The sequence below is a fragment of the Dermacentor albipictus genome, chromosome 3, assembly GCF_038994185.2.
Source record: "Dermacentor albipictus isolate Rhodes 1998 colony chromosome 3, USDA_Dalb.pri_finalv2, whole genome shotgun sequence".
NCBI lineage: Eukaryota > Metazoa > Arthropoda > Arachnida > Ixodida > Ixodidae > Dermacentor > Dermacentor albipictus.
Genome location: NC_091823.1, coordinates 155905149 through 155924957, shown reverse-complemented (window position 1 = coordinate 155924957; position 19809 = coordinate 155905149). Strand labels below are relative to the sequence as shown.

At 46.2% G+C, this 19809-nt stretch overlaps 1 protein-coding gene across 4 annotated transcripts in view; it reads left to right on the top strand.

Annotated features, from left to right (window-relative positions):
• The first annotated feature begins 11619 nt into the window (after nucleotides 1-11619).
• LOC135920597 (uncharacterized) overlaps nucleotides 11620-19809 on the top strand; it is a 214307-nt gene continuing 206117 nt past the window's right edge. For all 4 annotated transcript variants that reach the window (XM_070536206.1, XM_070536204.1, XM_070536205.1 and 1 more), the window contains exon 1: nucleotides 11620-11775. The gene's annotated coding sequence lies outside the window, so the exon portion shown is untranslated. The remainder of the gene's footprint in view (nucleotides 11776-19809) is intronic.

Below are 19809 nucleotides of genomic sequence, written 5' to 3'. Positions count from 1 at the left end.
GATAACACCGGGGGCCAGGGGCGTAGCCAGGGGGGGGGGGGGGTTCTCTGTGGAACAACCGCCTCACGTGTTCTTCGATATTCCTTCGGTAGCCATGTTAGGTGCCCAAAGTCTGCATTCGATTGTGGCCAACATGTTTTGCTGTACGTTTTTGTGTCCGTGCCCCCACACGACAAAAGAAAAATTATACATTGTTGCGGTGCCGCAAATCATTGCATGGCAAAAGTTCAATTGTGTTACTTTTACTTTTGCGGAAAGTAATTGGCTATGGGACGCTTCAGTTGCCGCATACTCTTATTATATTATTGCGAGAGCAATTATATGGATACTGCAGGCGCAATCCTGCCATCGCTGTCGCCCTCATGTTCCATATAAAGTCCAAGGGCAATACTATCGTGACCGCACGCCGCATGCTGTATGTGGGAGTGAAAGCTTAGGTTGGAGAGTGGCATGGGTGAGCCGACTATGGTGGCTCATATTTGTGTGCGCAAGGGAGAAAAGTGGAGAGGAAGCACGCCACCTTCTGTCGCGCGCGATACGTAGGTAGAGTGGGGCTGTGATCTGTGAATCTGTGGTTGCGCAGCATGTTTATTTGCCTTGTTTGACGCATCATATATAGTGACTTTTTCTTAGATACGTAGGTTTATTGGAGACCTATACGTACATTTAAACATCTTGTTACGAGGTTTTGTGTAAACGTGCAGTGAACTTTGTTTCCAGTGACAATTTTTGCCCTTTATCAACTTGTATTTTCGCATTTGTTTATTTCATTGTATCTTCGAGTTTTTAATGTACGAGGGCGAGTCAGATGAAAGTGCGCCAACGCACTTTGCGCAATAATGGTGCGGTTCATTATCCGCGATGCATGCCCGTAGCACACAGGCATTTCTCATTTATGAAAGTGACACGCAGGTGTGAGGATAAAGGTTCTTTAATTTTCCCATAAACTGGATTGAACATGGTTTCCTGACATAATGGACACTCCGAAAGTTGAACAGCCTGGTGTCGTGAGGTTTATGACAGCTTAAGGTGTTTCCCAAAAAGAAATTAGTCGCCGTATGGCTGCCGTGTACGTTGAACATTGCATTTAATGGGCCACTGTGAAGCGTTGGAGCAAACCGTTCAAAGAAGGACGTGAAAGTTGCAAAGACGATTTGAGACCAGAACAAAGCCACAGTGCAATCACTCCCAACACAACTGCAAAGGCTGATGACCTGATCGGACAAGGTCGGAGCATAAGCGTCGATGAATACGAAGGGTTCGTGAACATCATTCACGTTTCATGTCACACCATAATTCATAAACATCTCGGTTATCGGCTCTTCTGTGTGCAATGGATGCAGAAGATTTTGAACCACAGCCAGAAGACGGATGGATTCAGCGCTGCCTTGCTTCACTTTAACTGGTATCACAATGAGGGTGACGACTTCTTGTCTACTGTTGTGACCGGGGACGAATCACGTTGCCACTTCTATGAGCCTGAAATACGATGGAAAAGCTTACAGCAGAAATATTTGAATTCACCACCCCCAAAGAAAGCAAAAGCCGTCATTTCTAGCGGGAATGTGTTGCTTTTTGTTTTTCGATTGTCCGGGGCCTTTGCTGAGGGAATTTGCTAAAGCTTGAGAGACTGTCTATTGTTTCCGACATTGTGAAGCGCCGGATCGGCTGCGTGTCACAATCAAAAATAAACGACGTGGAAAATTCCGGAATGAGGTAATCTTGCTCCATGGTAATGCCCGTCTCCACGTCGCTGATGTGTTAAACAGAAAACTGGCAAAGTTCAAGTGGGAAACGCTGCAACATTTACCATAAAGCCCAGACCTGTCGCCTTGAGACTTCCACATTTTAGGGCGATTGAAAAAAAAAATAACTGAATGGAACCAGATTCTTGTAGGACGATGACATTCAAGTCAAGTCAATGTTCAAGTCAGCTACAGAAATTTTGAAGTAGCAACCCAAGTTTTATGAGACGGGAATCCCGCGACTCGTTAGTTATTGGGACAAATGTCTAAATGCTCATAGAGACTACATTCAAATAAAGGACCCCGTTTGTCATATATTCCCATTGGCTCACATTCATTTGACTCGCCCTCGCACTATTTGCAGAACTCCTGCTTTTTATGTGTGCTCTTTGTTGCAATTATAATTTCTGTGCAATTACTCACAATACACGGCCGGTAACAGCTGCTCCTGCGCAATACATTCAAAGAAGGGACAGCTTTATTGAGATTTTACCTGGCCGTTGCATATCTACATGTATGTAAACAAGGTGCTTGAATGACAAAGTTTAAATAAGATATTTGTCCTCAGCTTGTTCATTTCATCGCCTTCACATTTTTCATATCAGCGGCATGCACTGCTGTGCTGCTTGCAAACTGATATTGTTTTTAAGTTCGTGTGATATTTTATTTATTTAATAAATATAGAGAAAACATGGAAGCATTCATATAAGTTATTTTGGGCACAATTTTTCACACATACGAGTGTAATCCTTTATGAAAAATATATATTTTATTTCTCTTGACAGTGCGTAGTGTTCAAGAATTCGTTTGCAGCATCCTTGGCAATGGCAATGGAGTTATTACTCATGTGTTTGATCCCTTGACGAATTATATGAGGAGGCCGAGCTGAAACGTGAGCCCCCCCCTCCCCCTGAACGAAATTTCTGGCTACTCCATTGCCCGGAGTGGTTATCTGTGGCCACTTTCAGTGACACTATCGCAAAATTACGCGTGATGAACACCGGATGCGTCTACATCTACGGGATACAACTTTCCTTGAATAAAGCCAAACCTATAGTCTGGCCACACCGCCAGGAATGATGTCGCTCATAAACGTCGATGCGGATGATCACGGGAAATTTCGCGGAAGTGTAAGCATTGCGAAAAGTGATTGGGCAAAAGTACCAACCCATGTTGCAAGACGAGCGCCGTAACAACATTCCTACTCATTACGAAGCCCGTACTTCCGACGCCTAATCGGCCAATTCTTAACTAGGTCCGTTGAGCTCTCTACCATTTATGAAGCGCTAAATTTCTTTAACTGTTCTGGAAACTTCCTACTGCTTCCAATTCACCAGTTCGCTGTAGAGATGCACGGCAGAAACAACGCGAATAGCGTAATCTTGTGACGCAGTGTTTAACCAGAGAACACAACGTTATTACAGCAGTGATACATCATATCCCACCTAATGCTGGTGCTGGTGTGAGGCGTTGATAGTGACATAAATATAACATGTAGTTCTTTTAAGCGTTTCCCTGACGAGAACAGTCGCGGGACGCAAGAATTTGTCAAGCAGATTGTATTTGAATAAACCGTCACAAGGTGTGACTACCAGTTTAGCCACTGGGGTCCGTGGCTCCACTAAGCGGTAAACCGCTCACTGTAAGGGGTTTGGGAAGAAGCTAAAAGTGTACTTTTTCTCGTTGGAGGGTTCCAGGTTGTCGAACTGAATTAGTTTGGGTGCGGGTTTGGGTAGAGCTCACGGTTTTTTGTTTGTTTCAGGCGCAGCTTTAAAACCACTTTGACGCTTTTCGAAGCGTTTCATTGTGGTTCAAACCGGTCCAAGCAAAAATATTCGCGTTTCACCGGTTTCCATGAAAACGCGCTATACTCACGAAAAATACACTAATTTGACAACACGTGTTTTCGGCAGAGTAGGTTCATAACCCGGCATCAATGAGGAGAGCGCGAAAGTCCTGTACAAGACAGATAACAACACAACCGTTTGTGCAGTGTTGTGTGGCTTGCGGTGTTATTGGCCTTGTCCCCAACTCTGTTGCTTTTGTGCGGTTCTCGGCCTTATTTCGAAGAAATTTCCGTGGCGCCGCGTTCAGGCGCCAAGCCTCGGGACCTCCGGTCCTCTGCTACGACATATTACTGTCCCACGAACCCCTTCCATTTTATTCGGATACTCTCACTTGCGGCGTGTCAAGGGCTCAAACATGCCCATTCGTTCCATTCCAACTCCGCCACCAAGTATTTGACAAGCTACGCGGTGGAAGCCATCATAGAGTTCATGCCATGCACCGTCTAATTACTTCTCCTATTGTGAGGCCGTATTTGTACTCTCACGTGAACTGCTGGGCTCGCGAATGCCTCTATTATCAACGCTCCCAGACGGCAAGACACAACAAGTCGCCAAGTCACTCTTTTCGTCCACCTGAAGCTCAGTTAGATCACATTCACACTGGCATCGTTGGCCGGCTGCTATCATCTCGAGGTGCACGCTACATACTCACTTGCGTAGACCATTATGCCCGCTGGCCGTAAGCATTTCCCCTCACTGACATAGGGGCGCTTACTGGGACTTCCGCGTTTGTCAGTGGCTAGATCTCGGGCTTCCGATGCCCCAGCGCTGTTACGACAGATCACGGCCGTCAGCTCGGATGTTATCTCGTCCGCGAACTCACGTGCCTGCTTGGCGTCCACCGTATGGATACTGCCGCCTATCACTCATAACCTGACGTAATCTTGCCTTTCTGCATAAGAACCTTAAGTTAAAGCAATGAAGCATTTGAGCAAAGTGTTTTTTACCAAAATAAAAATTAGGAAGGAGGTTTTGAATGCGGTTTTGAAGGCGTCTCACAACATCAGTCTGCTGCGCACAAGCCGTTGTTTTTCAGAAGGCAGGCTGCCGGCAAGAAACGGATAAGTCGTCGTAATGGGCGCCACTCACTTGCTCTCTACCTCGAGATCACATGAGTGCGCGGCCGCTAGTGATTTCTATGATTTTTATCGCCATCTCGTAGAACGCAAGTCAGTGAGTCCGGCTTAGCTTGCCAAGAAGCGACCGAATATCGTTGATAGCGATGCTCGTGCCTCGCCCAACCACCAGCACCACGCAAATGGCCACAGCTGTCGCTTAGTTCTCTGCATAGCTGTAACCACGTGACAAAACTTCAAGATGAAACCTTCTGCAGTCTTTATGTAAATAAAATGCTGCCTCTCTCCTAGCATATAATATTGTAATATGTCAATCACTTTGACTGGTATATGAATACCGCAATACAACATCTACGACAAGTGTTCCAGACGCGTTGGCCCATCACCTCAGATTTGACAAAAATGGTTATCTACAACCTTGCTCGCAAACAGTCTCCAGTAAATTCTTGATAAAAAAATATTCTTCTGCTGTGACGAGCTTCCAAAGTTTACTGATCGAAGTGCGTGAAGCATGCTACTGATAGAAAATTATCATATGAGTTATATAACCCTGCGCAACATTGTTTCCTTATCTTACAATTGTTTGTCTTTATTATGTATAGGAGTAGTGTTTAGTGGCAACTTCACTCGGTAAAACTCCTTTGAATGCCCAGAATTCTAACTCAAGTCTCCCAAATCGACCCTTGTTTCTATCCGAACTCTTATTTCTGCTTTAATTGTATTTATTTTACTTGCTGTCCTAGAGCTGTACGTTGCCGTAAAAGTTTTCTTGCGTGAACGCATTATACAGATTTTCGGAAAAACAAACCACGACAAACAAGCCCGATGTTGGCTTTGATCAACTTTATGCCTTACTTTTCTCATTGACGTGGTCTCCATAGACCTGGACTGGGAAGAAGTGGGGATAAAAATTAATGGAGAATACCTCAGTAACTTGCGATTCGATGATGATATTGCCTTGCTTAGTAACTCAGGGAACGAATTGCAATGCATGCTCCTGAACCTGAACAGGCAAAGCAGAAGGGTAGCTATTAAAATTATTCTGCAGAAAACGAAAGCAATGTTTAACAGTCTCAGAAGACAACAGCAGTTTACGACAGGTAGCGAGGCACTGGAAGTGGTAAGGGAATACATCTACTTAGGGCAGGTAGTGACTGCGGATCCGGATTATGAGACTGAAATAATCAGAAGAATAAGAATGGGCTGGGGTGCCTTTGCCCGGCATTCTCAGATCATGAACAACAGGTTGCCATCATCCCTCAAGAGAAAAGTGTATAATAGCTGTGTCTTACCAGTACTCACGGACGGGGCAGAAACCTGGAGGCTTACAAAAAGGGTTCTACTTAAATTGAGGACGACGCAACGAGCTTTGCAAAGAAGAATGATGGTTGTAACGTTGAGGGATAAGAAAAGAACAGATTGGGTGAGGGAACAACGCGACTTGACATCGTAGTTGAAATCAAGAAAAAGAAATGGGCATGGGCAGGACATGTAATGAGAAGGTAATTCCAAGGGAAGGGAAGCGTAGCAGGGGCGGCAGAAAGCAAGGTGGGGCGGATAAGATTAAGAAGTTTGCAGCGACAACATGGCCACAATTAGTACATGACCGGGATAGTTTGAGAAGTACGGGAGAGGCCTTTGCCCTGCAGCGGGCGTAAACAGGCTGATGATGATTATGATGATGATGAGGTGGTCTGTATAAGTGTGTCACTCAAACTGCACTAAATAGGCCTGTTCTTAGGAGTCCGATTTCCGTCATTATTTTATTGCTGTTTTAACGAGATGAATTTTTTCATTTGGTCTGTACAACGCCATTTTGTCCTATCCCCTAATCTTCCGTACCACCACGTGAAAGCCAAGCTGAATTGCTCTCGGGTTTCATAGTCAGCACGCACAGCTTTTTATGTAATGCAAATTTCCTCAGGATTTGAGGGCTCCACTGTGTTGCCTGGTTGTAAAAAAAGGTTGTAAACATTGTCTTTTTTGTGTTCCTGTCGTGCCGCTGAGTGGGCGCCAAAATAGAATAAACTCTCCCAGTGAAGTGGTAGTATACTTTTATTGTAGCCCCTCGTTTTAAACGCATCCCACCAACATAGCAACATAAATAATAAGTTGGAGCTGTCCTCAAGTAACCTTGCAGGAGTAGAGAGCATAAACCGGCAAACACACATGCAAGCTATAAACCTCAGCGACACTGATAAAAGGGCCATCGTTTTTTGGATAATTCCTGACATACCATCGGTTTGTTGTAGCTTGTGTATCCCAGCATCGACATACCCTTATCAATTGTCTGTTTTCTTTGTATCCTGCTTCCTTTCGCAATAGTATAGATATGTAACTTAGATACCGGATGGGTGGGACTACTTGGCGACTTTCCACGGCGCATGGTTTCACCACCATTGCAAAACGCAGGACAGAAAGAAATGCGCGGCGAGAAGAAGCGTTGACTTTCATAAAGTTTGTAATCATAGTTCCAAGAATATTGTTATATCTTATACAGCTGTTTTGTGCAGAAAAAAATTCACCGACCATTACGATGCTGCCTAATGTGAAATCAAAGCGCCGCTTCGCAGGTGCTTTGAATTCGATCGGCTGCGCGGGTCATTGTTCAGGAAGAAAGCGCGAACGAGGAAACGCGTGTCTCGCGCGGAGCGCATTCACATGCGCATTCTCAAGTGGCTACAGCGCAGGCGAAGTAGCGCATGTGGTGTGGGCCCGAAACACGCGCCAGTGCTTTGTTTTCATATATAGCACATCACCATGTATGGTAGATCACCATGTCGTACTTTCATGCGGCACTCTGCTTTCCTCCTCATACTAGCACTGTTGCCTCCTCCTCCGCGTTCCTCTTCACGCTTTATTCGCTATCGTTGTCTTCCATACCCATCTGCGCTCCGCGTCCGCTCTTTCATCCCCAACCGCGCTCGTTTGCTCGACTACGCCGAGGTTGGGCTTTGTTTTCATATATGGTATATCGCCATGTTTGGTATATCGCCATCACGTAGCCTCGCGTGGCAATCTTCTTTCCTCTTCACCATATACTCCTCGTCCGCTTCCGCCTGATATTTTCACTGTAGCTTCTCCTCCACTTTCCTCTTGGCGCTGTCTTCGCAATCATCGTCTTTCATACCAAACCGCGCTCCCCGTTTGCTCTTTCATATTCCAGCGTCCTCGTTCGCTCGATTAGGCCGAGGGAGCTCTTTGTTTCCAGATGTGGTATATCACCATCTTGTATTACCGTGTGGCACTCTGCTTTCCTCCTCACGTTTCGCCATACTCTCCTCCTATACTTTTCGCCTCATGCTTTCGCTGTAGCTTCCTCCTCCACTTTCCTCTTCGCCCTCTCTTCACTATCACCATCTTTCATACCCCGCTGCGCTCCGCATTCGCTCTTTAATCCTCCCCTGTGCTCGTTCGTTCGGTTACGCCGAGGGGCGCCGACGCTCAACGAAGGAACCGGCGCCTAAGAGCTGCGCTCTAAAATACGCACGTGGAAATATATTTAAGCATTGTTAAGACCATTCTGTGTGAAACCTCTTACTCTTACGGTGGATAGTCATTAAATGTCCTCCAGAAATGTAAACGTTCTTAGTATGGTTGAACATGCCAACCATCAATTTCATCTCGGTCAAGATTTGTCAACAACAGGTTACTTATAGTGAATTCTACAGGTTCGTCTGGAGCGGCGTGGCGAATTCACTAGTGAGAAGTGATATCCGGTACGGGGCGACCCAATCGAGGTCCACAAGTGCAAAAATAAGCATGCTTTGGAAGTGAGTGCCGTGGTAGTTCGGACCCAAATCTGCCTGCCATATCGCAATTTCACTTCAACTGTCAGCTGAAAACACTCGACCCAGCCGGTCAATCAGGAAGGGACGACAGCGCGTACAGGAGTATCCGCGTACGCGAGTGCCCCTCCAAGTACCCCTCGAGTACCCCTCCAGTACTCCAAGTACTCCGTTGTGGAGTCGGTTGATCGAAATTGACCAGTGGAAAACGCAAACTTCCTGTATATCGACCAGTGGAGTTTAATTTCTCTGCAACGGAGCAAAGAAAGAAAAAACGAAGCGTGCTCAAGATCAACCAGTGGAATTCACCACAAGAGTGGGCACGACACAAGAGCCGATAGAAGCGCCCCTTTTGGAATTAACCCCTTGTCATTCTATCAGCAACGAACGTAGGTTTTCGCTATTGGGCAGTTAAATGAGAAACCTGCGTACCTGGTGTCTGCCATACTCTCAAAGTATATGCCCCAACCTAATCAGTCCATTCTTTGAGGCCGGCAAGCAACTTTTCAACCGTATAGCTTCCTTAAGCTCTTTCGGCCGTTATCGTGGTAGGTCGATGGCGTTACGATTGGTCTGCGAGAGTGGCGTGCTCCGGAGAAGTGACCTTCGAACCCTTCCAGGCCCGCTGCGACAAGTCGCTTCGGAGAACTGGTGACGCCAGCACAGTTAACCGACCGTGCACCTCCTTCGGAGAACTGGAGAGCACAGCAAAGTTAATCAACCATGCGCCTCCATCGGAAAGTCGGCGACGCCAGCATTGCTAGCCACGTTCGGCGGCACGAGTATTTTACTTGATTCCCTGTCGGCTAAACGGTCCACTTGGAGCAAGAGGACTCCTGGAAAATGGGGTCTTGCGGTGCGTTTTCGCGGGCCCCAGAGTCCGTCACAGTTTGCTGACAGTCGAGGCGGCTACCTGAGAAATGAGCTCTGCAATCAAGAGGCGCCCGCTGGGCTCGAGCGTGACAACCCATGTTTACGAGGACCCGCTCAACTCGGTGTGTTCTGGGAATGCAAAGTGCAGAGATGAGTGTGTGAACTCTCCCCCTAAGAGCGAGTCGACTTCGCCTTCAACGACTGTGGAGAGTTGGATTAGACGAATGTTGGACAGCAGTTTTCCCTCACCTAGGTATCCAGGGAGGACATAGGGTTTTTAAGCAGCAGTATTTCGGCAGCTTGCGGTGTGCTCGCGTGCGCGGGTGCTTCATCTTGCGTGCTCCACTTGGGAGTCATGCTAGACTGTTGAAATGTATTTCCAGTCGTAATGTAAATATTGTAAATAAATGCGGTACTCCTAGTTCTCGATGAGAGAAATTTCCTCCCTACAACCACATCCCAAGCGTGGGTGAGTTGGACGTCAGCACGGGCCAGCTACCACTTATTTCATGCCCGACTACAACCCGTACAACTGGTAGCAAGCGACGGGAAGTCCTTCCCTTCAACAAAAACCTAAAATCTTACAACTGGTTGCCAGCGATGGGATTGTCCTCCAAGCTCTTACAATGGTCCGACGGCGATCACAATTGGGCAGGGAATGCGAGAAAACGCGCCTAGAAGAAAGGCGCATTCTTTCAGGTAACCAACTGTCACAGACAGACAAGGAGGGGACCATCAAGCGTGAGCTCTCGCGTAAGAGAATAGTGAGCAGAGGTGGGAAGAAGTGGGGGGGGGGATCAGTCGCGCGTTAATTCCGGGAACGCGAGGGAAAGAACAACTGCTCTCGGGCAAGCGAGAAGCGGGGAGCACCTGGAGGGTGTACAAAAGGAAGCGTACGCTCGTTCGCTGGTTGCCCGTAGGTGGCCAGCCTAGTGGATTCTCGCCCACGAAACCGCACTCGCAGGCGGGCGTCCATCAATGGCTGACGGTGTTGATGTCGAAACACGAACTAGAGGAAGTGGACGCGTGCGCTCTCGGTGACTACAACGAAGAACACCGGAAAGGCGAGGGAAGATACAGATGGAAAGGGCGCGTTCTGTCGGTAAACCGCGTTGCGGGATTTGGCACCTATCAGGGGGAGGGGGCACTGTCCCTCGCTCGCTCGCTTCTTCGTTCGGTTGTTCTTTCATTCATTCGTTCCTTCGTTCGTTCGTTCGTTCGTTCGTTCGTTCGTTCGTTCGTTCGTTCGTTCGTTCGTTCGTTCGTTCGTCCGTCCGTTCGTTCGTTCGTTGGGTTTATTTGCTTACATTCAGAATTATCGCCGATGGTTTCTGCACAGTTTTTTTTCTATTCAGGCAGGCAATATTTAAAGGAGTTCCTCACGTAGAAAAAAGAAATACGCTGAGTGTACCGAGCAAATGTTCCTTCGTAGAACCGAAAACATTTCAGAGTTATGGACGAGGAAACGATCGCCCACTTAAATAGCTTTAGCGTATATTTAAGGAGAAGTGCTAGTTGCTTCTACGAGATGAGCTCGAGATGAACCCAACCTTTCAAAAACAGAATCTCTGATTGACTGCGTCTTCCAAATAAGCCTTATATCCTAGAACGAACTCTTTGTTATTTTGCCTCATTAACCTAACTACTTAGCTCAGTAGCCGCACTTCACGTCAGAATATTTTTAAAAGGTGCGCCATTCTAACTACATGGTTCGGTTCGGGTCACACAATGCACCAGGTGTCGTGGGGCACAATACCTCGTGGTCGGCATCGAACAAGCTACCTCGTACTGAGCACTGTGCAAGAATTGTTGTTGAGTTATGGAGGAATTCCTGAGGCGGTACTAGTTGCCCAAAACGTAAGTATAAGGAAAGCGAGGGTCTACGGTTTCGAGGTAGGATGGTATCTCATGTCTAACTTGAAGAATTTGGATGCGATTGTTTTGCCGGCCCTGCCACCGGGAAGCCCGGGTATACGCATTACCACTTGCGGCATAGAAGGCGGCAGAGCTGCGATAAATTGTGAGCAGGAAATTCGCTCTATAATTCTGGAGTCTGTCTAGACGTTCCTCTTTCTTTCATTTCTTTTGATATGTATGAATCTATCGCTTATTTATTGGCGGCTATCGCGTTATATTGTCGGTTATTTAAGGCGGTTATCCTCGGCGCCTTGGTTTCCGCACTTCACCTTTTCTGGCTTGTTTATGACAAGAAGAGCAACTTAGATCGCTTCTCGCACCTTCATATCAAATGACTGATCACCTATAGAGAGCAAACAGCTAGGCTATATACCTCACCTGACTTAAGCTCCAAAGAAAGAGCAGCATCAGTCACGACGTCGTTTCTGCCATTGAGTCATTTCCGCAGACAGTGGTTCTTGCGTCTTCGAACACTTCCCTTAAAAAGTGCAAATTTGCATTATCTCTAGCGTTTTCAAGCGTAGTTGCCGTAAGTAATTTCGTCTCCTTTACGTCTAGTTGACGCAGTTACAATTTCTGAGCAACATAACCCTTTGTTGCGAGGCGGCAACGATGCTCATCGTAAAACCTCTGTATTCAGGAAAATTCTCGTATTTCGCTGCTGTGATTGGCCATCGACGCGACTTTCGCCTCGCTATCTCACGGATTGTTATCATAAGTGGCGACACCCTCAACGTGCCAGTCACTTAAAGAACTCGTTCACCTATGAGAGCTTTGCGAACACCTACTGTGGTCTCGTCTTGTGCAATACTTCTCAGTTTGGCTTATAACTGGAGTAAGCTTAGTTTACAATGAAAACAGGCCAATTGCGATGTTTGTTGCTCACATAGAGGCCGGAATTCGTGGCACTGCAGGAGACCTTTACAATCATATATCTGATGGTCGGCAAGTTGCGAAATAGCCTGGTTTGTGAAGAGTACAAACGTGGCTAGAAAGAAAGTTGGCCTTGCATTTTTAGTTAACCATGTATTGAGGATATAAAATAAAATCTCAATGAAATATAGTTAATAATATGCTCAGCTGTTATCAGCCTTCGCAGCAAAAGAAGAAAAGCGGATATTTCTGCAATAAGGAGTAATTTATTTATTGTTCCATTTTGTGCGGGGCACATAGACAATCTACCTCGCACTACACAGATAAGTGAAAATGAGTGTTCCTACCTTCAAACGTATAGCAGTCTTCACTTTTCTGGCGTAGGCTGAAATGATAACACTTACTAGTAGGCATAAATTTAAGACAACTGTTGTTGAAGGTCATAATGATAAAGCCGAAGCGACTTCCCTCTGCCTTAAGCTTCTTCCATGTTGCTTTATAGGTCACGACTTTTTGGGATGCTTGGAGAGTGTTTAACGTCCTTTATAATAGAGAGAAAAAAGCTAAATCTATCAAATATGCCCAATGTATACGTTTTCTTTACCTAGCTGTGTGCTGTTTACTGCAAACATAGGCAAAACATAAAAGAATATATAAAGGAAGCAGTGCTTTGGCCCCATCATGCAAATTAATTTTAACCACTTCTACCGCAATTACTCCGACACCATTGCGAGAAAGCTGGCATGCAGATTATTTGACTACGTGTTTTTTCACACTCAGTTTACCTGCGAAATGTGAACAAAATCATTTTTATTCATTATTGCAAACGTTAAGACCTTGAAACCAAATTTAGAAACGGCCACTAACTGGTACATCATTGTGTTGTCCATTGCGACGGGTTACGCAACTTAGCCCGTCTGTCCGCCATTCAGACTGGTGCTTAGCTGCTGAGCAGTCACAGGGGAAACAGGCGCAGGATACTGACACCCTGTGCCACTGCTATGCGAAACTAGTCGACATTAGCGCGACCTGATGGCTACGGCACCGATAAGCTGGGTGGCCAAAGGTTGATTTTGACGAGGGTGGCGGCGGCCGCGAGTGGGCAGACGACAGCTGGCTTCTTCCGGCAGTAGGTAATTATTATCTAAGTTCGAAAGCAGGCTTTTGCTTAATTCAGCCTGTTTATAAAACTGCGGCAATAAACACACACAGTAACAGTAGGAAGAAACGCAATGCTCCAAAGGCTGTTCTTGGCCAATAGCAGCCTCGCATGCGAATCTGCTAGTTTATTTATTTATTTATTAATTAATTTATTTATTTATGAGTACTGCAACCCCAAGTTGGTGTTTTAGCAGAGTGGAATTACTTTTGTTGTGTTTTGAACAATAAAAGAAATACACCTAAAGGAAATACTTAATTTGGTAATGTAAACACAATTATGTACCGGAACCAAGCACAAGAGCTGATTTTATGCTTAGCGCGACATGCGAGGTCAGGCACTGCTGTAGGTGTACAGCAAAAAGGTTTACGGATTGTTGTGAGCAGACCTGCATTAAACAGTTTTTTTTCCATTTAGTTAATGTCCCATAAAATACTAATACTTAAAAGTGTTATTTCGAGGCCAAAAAGGGGTCGTGGTCAACACGTGTCTCTGCCTGGTGGCATATCCTGTAGAAAAAGAAAGTGTCTGCGATATGTCAACTTCCGAATAAAATTCAACTAACCGAAACAAAAAATTTCAATCTCAAAACACGAGTTCTCTGCGTTAGCGTCGGGAGGTTGTTTTTTTTATAATAATGATGTGATCGAAGTTCGCCTAAACCTATTATTTTAAATAAATCTCACCACTCTTTTTTGAATTTTTTAAAATTTGGTTAACATGTTTCTGAGTGTACAGGTTTAGATGCATAATCTAAAGTTCGCTGAAAAATTGCCTTAAGTTCAACAAGGTGAACAGTGGGAGTAGAAAGATCGAGAGCTCGTCTTAGGGAAAGAGTTTATAGTTAGATGAGCTACTTACAGCGTTTGTGTGGTTCGTCGAGTTAAGGTCATGTGAAATCCAAAGACCAAGATACTTGTAGTGGTTCCCTTACAACAGAAAGACGTTACAAGCTGAACATGTGCAATGAAGAGGATTAGGTTTTTCATGATAATGGTGTTTTCCAAATTAATATGCATTTGGCATTTATCGCACGAAGGGACAACTCTTTGAAGTGCTTCGTTCAAATGAATTTGTTCTTGCTGGCTTTTCATTTCCGAGGAAGGATGCAGTCACCTGTATATAAGTTACCTTTTACAGGTATCTCTTGTATTTTATGATTTATAAATAAAGGAAACAAAAGAAACAAAAGGGGCCCGAACACAGAGCCCCCAGGGACACAAAGTCAACTGGTACTGTATGAGACTGGGATCATTAAAGGATACATAGTGTTTTCAATTTTAGAGATAAACAGAATTCCAATTTATAATCTGAGAGCTTCTACACATTAGGTATAACATACCGAGTAGTTTAGTGTGAGAGACTATAAAAAGGTTCAGTGAAATCCGTAGAAATTGAATAAATCGGTTTTCCGGAATTTATAGCTTAAGCAAAATCATGTACGGTAGTTAATAAAAGGCAGATAGAAAACTATTTCCTAAATCTATGTTGTATACTTGACAAAATATTATACTTATGTGAAAATTCCGAAATATGCTTATGTATTCTATTTTTAAGAATTGTACATGAAGTTGAAATTGAAGAGATTGGGCGACAATTAGTAAGGTCATGTGTGATTGCACTCTTACGAATGGGCTTGACTCTGGCGGTTACCCAGTCACATGGAACTGGGCTCTCAATAAAACATTTAGAGAATAGAACCAGAAGATACCTTGAAATCCACTCTGCATAAAATTTTAGGAACTCAATCGGTATTTCATGCGGCCCAGGATACTTTTTGCATCAATTTGCAAAAGTAATTCAAACAACCCTTCTCACTAATTGTGCTGTCACATCAAAACTCGTAAGGACTGCGCTGCCCTTAGTGAATACTGATTTAAAATGAGCATTTAAAGCTTTAGAGATAACAACACAGTCGCTAGTTTCTACACCGTTAATTTTGAAAACATCACTGGTGAAAGTATTTGCGGACGTCAGACTCCAGAACCTCTCAGGAGACGACGATATGAAAGTGGGAAGCTGCTCCCCTAAATAGCGTTCCTTATCAGCCGGAACATTTGTCTTCTCTTGTGAAGAAAGTTCCAATACTCGCTGCTGGAAAGCACCTACGGCATTAAAGTTGCGTGCTCTATTTTTTAACCGTTTAGTCGTCTTTGCATCGGCATCGTCTCCCGCGAAATCCAGGGGTCCTTCTCTTTCCATGTCTTCGTCTTTACAATACGTGGAACAAATCTTTCAATTTATTAGATCCCCAAAGGTATTTCACAAATCCTGAATATCCGCAGTACTACGTCCAAGGAGGGGTCACTCATGACGTCAGCGATGGTGCCGCCGAGTCCACACAAGAATAGATGACCGAACAAATAACTAAAATTCAAATTAGGCCCCTTAGATTTGTTGCCTCAATGTATTCCAGGCATGGCAGTAATAAAGCACTCCGCATTCACGCTCGAATGACAACTCTTGCTAGTTGGCAAACGGTAGTCTGCTCATAGTTTCTTGTTTTTCGTCAGAACCACATAAATACAAGAGGGATTACCAGAAACTTTTACAACATCACTTTAGAAGAACAAATAAAAGGAAATGCGACAGGCCACTCTCTTGTTTTTTGTAACAAGTTTAGGCACACATTTTTTCCTTCAGTCAACGATACGTGAAACTATTTGAGAATTGACGTTACCAGTGTTCAATTGGTTGATATAACTGCCTGTCCAAGTTATCGTGGGCCAACGTCTTTAAAAATAGAGGCTATACAATACTGTTTTATTCGCAGCCACCTTGTGCAAACCGGCTTTCTCTCGTATCACTCATTAGCTAATTGGTCAAAATTATTTATCTAAGTATTAAGTACTTCAATATTTGTGCCAATATAATATGTCAAGCATAACATAGGAGGCAGTCCCAGTCACTAAACTTATCCCAGTTTTTTTTTGCCTTTCAATATTGCATCCACACGAGCAAAGAAGAATGCAGGGAGAGTGCGTGCCATCGTATCATGCGCGCGCGACAACAGCGTCCACAAAAGCAGTAGCAAATGACGAGCACTACTACCGGTGCCCGTTTCGATGGCCGCCTGAATGTGACAAGGCTGCGGTGTAACGGGAGCTATGCGCAAAACATCCCCGCTTCTGCCGTACATCTCACAGGCGCCCTAAGCAGGTTTGCAGTCGTCTAGTGCAAGGAGAAGCCGACAGCTACACGACTGCCGTGTCCGTTTTTCGTACCGCCATTCCGTACAGTTAGTTGCACTAGCATGCGCCTAGAATACACCTAGTTGTGCCTAGCATGCGCCTAGTCGCGCCTAGTTGCGCCTAGCATGCACCAAGCTGCGCCTAGTAGCGCCTAGCAGGCGCCTAGTAGCACCTAGCATGCGCCTAGTTCCGCCTTGTTGCACCTAGTGGCGCCTAGTTGCCCTATCATGCGCCTAGTCGCGAAAACCATGCGCCAAGTTGTGCCTAAATGTGCCTAGTTGTGCCTAGCATGCACCTAGGTGCGCCTAGTTGCACCTAGAATGCACCTAGTTGTGCCTAGCATGCGCGTAGTCGTGCCTAGATGCGCCTAGTTGCTCCTAGCATGCGCCTAGTTGCGCCTAGGTACGCGTAGCATGCACCTAGTTGCGCCTAATTTCACCTAGCATGTGCCTAGTTGCGTCTAGCTGTGTATACTTGCGCCTAGTATGCACCTAATTGCGCCTAGTGGCGCCTAGCATGTGCCTTGTTGCACCTAGTCGCGAATAACATGCACTCAGTTGCGCCTAGCATGTGCCTAGTTGCATCTATTTGTGCTTAGCATGCGCCTAGTTGCACCTAGCATGCGCCTAGTTGCGCCTAGCTGCTGCTAGGATGCGTCTAGCTGCACCTAGCATGGGCCTAGTTCCACCTAGCAAGCGCCTAGTTGCGCCTAGCTTGCACGTATTTGCGGCTAGCATGCGCCTAGTTGCTCCTAGTTGCGCCTAGTGGCGCCTACCATGCACCTAGTGGCCCCTAGTTGCGCCTAGCATGCGCTTAGTTGCCTCTGTTTGCACCTACCATGTGCCTAGTTGCGCCCAGCATGCTACCTGTTGCGCCTAGTTGCGCCTAGCATGCGCCTAGTGGCGCCTACCATGCGCCTAGTATTGCTTAGCAAGCGTCTAGTTGCACCTAGTTGCGCCTAGCATGCGACTGGTTGCGTCTTGCATGGGCCTAGTTGCGCCTAGCATGCACCTAGGTGCGCCTAGCATGCGCCTAGCTCCACCTTGTTGCCCCTAGCATGCGCCTAGCATTCACCTAGTAGCGCCTAATTTCGCCTAGCATGTGCCTAGTTGCGCCTAGGTGCGTATACTTGCGCCTAGCATGCACCTAATTGCGGCTAGTCGCGCCTAGAACGAGCCTAGTTCCGCCTAGTCGCGAATAGCATGCGCCTAGGGGCGCCTAGCATGCGCGTAGTTGCACCTATTTGCGCCTAGCATGCGCCTAGTTGTGCCAATTATGCCCCTAGTTGCACCTAGTAGCGCCTAGCATGCGCCTAGTGGCGCCTTGTCTCACCTAGCAGGCACCTAGTTGCGCCTAGTTGCACCTACTATGCGCCTAGTCGCGAATAACATGCACCTAGTTGCGCCTAGGTTCGCCTAGTTGCACCAGCTTGCGCCTAGCATGCGCCTAGCTACGCGCTTAATTGCCCCTAGCATGCGCCTTGTTGCGTCTAGTTGCACCTACTTGCACCTAGCATGCGCCTAGTTGCGTCTAGTTTCGCCTAACATGCGAATAGTTGCGCTTAGCTGCTCATACCATGCGTCTAGCTGCGCCTAGCATGGGCCTAGTTCCGCCTAGAATGCGCCTAGTTGCACCTAGCATGCACGTAGTTGCGGCTAGCATGCGCCTAGTTGCACCTAGTTGCGCCTCGTGGCGCCGAGAATGCACCTAGTGTCGCCTAGTCGCGAATAGCACACGCCTAGTGGCGCCTAGTTGCGCCTAGCATGTGCCTAGTTGCTTGCATTTGCGCCTTGCATGTGCCCAGTTGCGCCTAGTTGAGCCCAGCATGCGACCTGTTGCGCCTAGCATGCGCCTAGTTTTGCTTAGCATGTGACTAGTTGCACCTAGTTGCGCCTAGTTGGGCCTTGTTGCGCCTAGTCACATCTAGCATGCGCCTAGTTGGACCGAGCATGCGCCCAGTGGCGCCTAGCATACGCCTAGTTACGCCTAACATGCGCCTAGTTGCACCTAGTTGTAACTTGCTGCGCCTGGTTGCACCTAGCATGCCCCTAGTTGAACCTAGTTGCGCCTAGTTGCACCTCGTTGCGCCTAGCATGCGCCTGGTTGCGCCTAACGTGCGCCTAGCTGCACCTAGCATGCACCTAGTTGCACCTTGTTGCGCCTAGCATGCGTCTAGTTGCGCCTGGTATGCGCCTAGATGCGCCTAGCATGCGCCTAGTTGCACCTTGCTGCGCCTGGTTGCACCTAGCATGCGCCTAGTTGCGCCTAGTGGCGTCTAGGATGCGCGTAGTTGTGCATAGCATGCTTCCAGCGGCGCCTAGCATGCGCCTAGTTGCGCCTAGCATGCGCGACAGCGCACGGAAGGCGCATGCGAGGCGCCTGACGGATGCTGTTTTCACACCTTTGTTCGCACTTGTGGCACAACTTGGAAATGCGGGAACAGTAAGTAGGATCATTGTAGCAAGCTGGAAACTGTTTAATGCAACGTCTACAAATTGAATATTCGAGTTCGCGCAGATATAGAAGATTTTAGAAAGGTAGGTAAATAACTTTGACGAATTAAGGAATCAATGATAACCAAAAAAATTTCATGGTTAGCGCAAGGGGACTGCCAGCTAAACACCATTGGGTCATCGTCGTTTCTCTTAGCCCCCTTCTTTTCAACAGCTTGGCCCGTGCTAGGTGGTGGATGCGATACGTGCCCCTCATAGAATCGCATGTTGAGTTTTTGGTAGATTACAGGCTACTCATCTTGTAGATAAGGCAACGACGATGTCCAGGCTCTTTTGTTCTAGCGCATTTCTGTAGCGTTCTTGATAGATTAAGTGATGTTCTAGTACTGCGTGCATTTAACCAAACTGTTCCGTTTTGCGGTTACTACGGATGAATGCGATGTGGCATTGTGAGTGTGCCCTTTCACCAATTTATTCACGGTACTGTTAGTGTATTGTTATTTCATTCTGTATTTTTCTGTATTGTAGTACGCCTAAACATGTGAACATGTACGTGCATTGCCGGTTCGCTTTAATACGTTCAACGTCACATTAGGTCATTTTGAAGTCTCAACACGAAATCCTCTGCCTAAGCACCTCTGCCAAATGTACTTAATGTGAAGTGCCTTCGCATGAGAAAAGCGTGACGAAGCCAGTTTTATTTGTAAGGAAATATAAGGTACATTTATTACTACACTCTTAGCACGGTAACGTTTAATAAAGGGGAATATTCTCCGAAATTTGTCCACTTACACACAGAAATTAGATAGCAACTTTTACTTAAGTAATCTTTAATACAGGGGCGCTTATGCGCACCTTTAGAGCGGAAGTAAAATTGTAACCTTTAC